The following is a 1,373-nucleotide window of genomic DNA, read 5'->3' as shown; positions in this document are numbered from 1 at the left end:
CCCATCCCACTTTCCTCTCCCGCTCTCCCACTCTCCTTCGCCCGCACCGCGCTCCGCCCCGCCGCCGCCCGCCGACTGCCTCGCCTAGTCATTCAGAAGTCCAGCCGCGGCGGGCGGCACGCAGTATCCGGCCAGCCGCGGTGGCGCCCGGTCCCCCGCGACGCTCGCGACGCCAGCTCTGCCCGCCCGCTGCACTCCAGTGCACAACTGTACCGCGTCGCCGCGAGCGAGCGTAGGCGCGCCGCCTCACTACCCCAGTCAGTTGGACGGCCGCAGCCGGCCGTGTCAGTGACCCCTCCCCCTCCCCATCAGCCGCCTCACCGGCCCGGATTAAGGCCGGCGTCCACACTGCGAATAGAAATACAAGAAACTCGGCCCGTTAACTGCCCTATTCATACATAAACTGCATAGGGACGCCCCATGCGGTCGACCATCTGTCTGTGAAACGACTTCGGAGTGAAAGGCTCAGTGGTTTGTGCGTCCGCAGTCCCGTGCTGCCATCGTCGGTAACGACCATCAACCAGGGTCACAGGCAGATTGCTCATCGTCGCCGCATCGGAGAGCAATCTGGACTCCAGAAGAGGGCGACTGCAGAGGAGCTCGCGTACGCTAAGGCGCTGCGCAACGCGGTGTGCCGTGCCCCTCTCGCCCGACATTTTGAAAGAGGCCTGTGGCTCCCATTGAGCTCACCGGGCCAAGTAGAAGAAGCCCCCCTCCACGCGCAGGAGCCCGCGAACTTTTGTGACTGTCGGTCCCGCGCCCTGGGCCTTCGCCACCTTTTGGAGTACGTGACGGGAGGAGTGGTCCGCGGAGGATGGAAGACCGAGATTACTGACCGTGCCCTGATAGCATAGGCTTCAAGGATCCAGAGGGTTGGTTTCCTCACTGGTAAATAAATGTCCTTTATTTAAATGTGCGCGACGAAGTACATTTTTAGCCCGCCCTTCTGCTTTGAAGAAGCTATCCAGCGGGCCTATGCAAACGACCTCGTGTGTGTCTGTCTGTTCCACTAGAAGGAGATGTGCTAGAGACTTGAAATTTTCAGGGTATCTTAAGGGGGGGGGAGGGTAAAGTGAGAAAAATAAAATAATTGGATTTCATGGCCAAACAAACTAAAATGGTGAAAATGAACTGTTTTCAATACATGGAGGGTGTATTCTGATGCAAAATATTGTTTTGATTCGATTAGTGCTAAAATAAGTTACAATAAGTCATGGGAAAACCTAGTTATTAGCCACAAACCACTTGAAAAAAGACTTACCAGAATTCGAGGTTGCGCGCACCATTTCTCCTAAACCTGATGTCTTAAAATTTCCCCGTACAGTTATTTAGAATCAGAAAACATAAAACTATAAGTTATAAGGGCACTTTTT

At 55.0% G+C, this 1,373-nt stretch overlaps 1 protein-coding gene across 7 annotated transcripts in view; it reads left to right on the top strand.

Annotated features, from left to right (window-relative positions):
• LOC113209737 (uncharacterized) overlaps positions 1-1,373 on the top strand; it is an 87,853-nt gene that overhangs the window by 12,915 nt on the left and 73,565 nt on the right. For 3 of the 7 annotated variants that reach the window (XM_052267686.1, XM_052267687.1, XM_052267683.1), the window contains exon 1: positions 117-888. The exons of 3 other annotated variants lie outside the window; for them this stretch is intronic. The gene's annotated coding sequence lies outside the window, so the exon portion shown is untranslated. Of the gene's footprint in view, positions 1-116; positions 889-1,373 lie in introns of those variants that run through there. One more of the 7 variants, XM_052267685.1, reaches the window with a different exon arrangement.

This window comes from Frankliniella occidentalis, unplaced genomic scaffold (genome assembly GCF_000697945.3).
Source record: "Frankliniella occidentalis isolate FOCC.00 unplaced genomic scaffold, Focc_3.1 Scaffold57, whole genome shotgun sequence".
NCBI classification, from domain to species: Eukaryota; Metazoa; Arthropoda; class Insecta; order Thysanoptera; family Thripidae; genus Frankliniella; species Frankliniella occidentalis.
The sequence above is the reverse complement of the archived record's forward strand: the minus strand, read 5'-3'. Positions and strand labels throughout refer to the sequence as shown.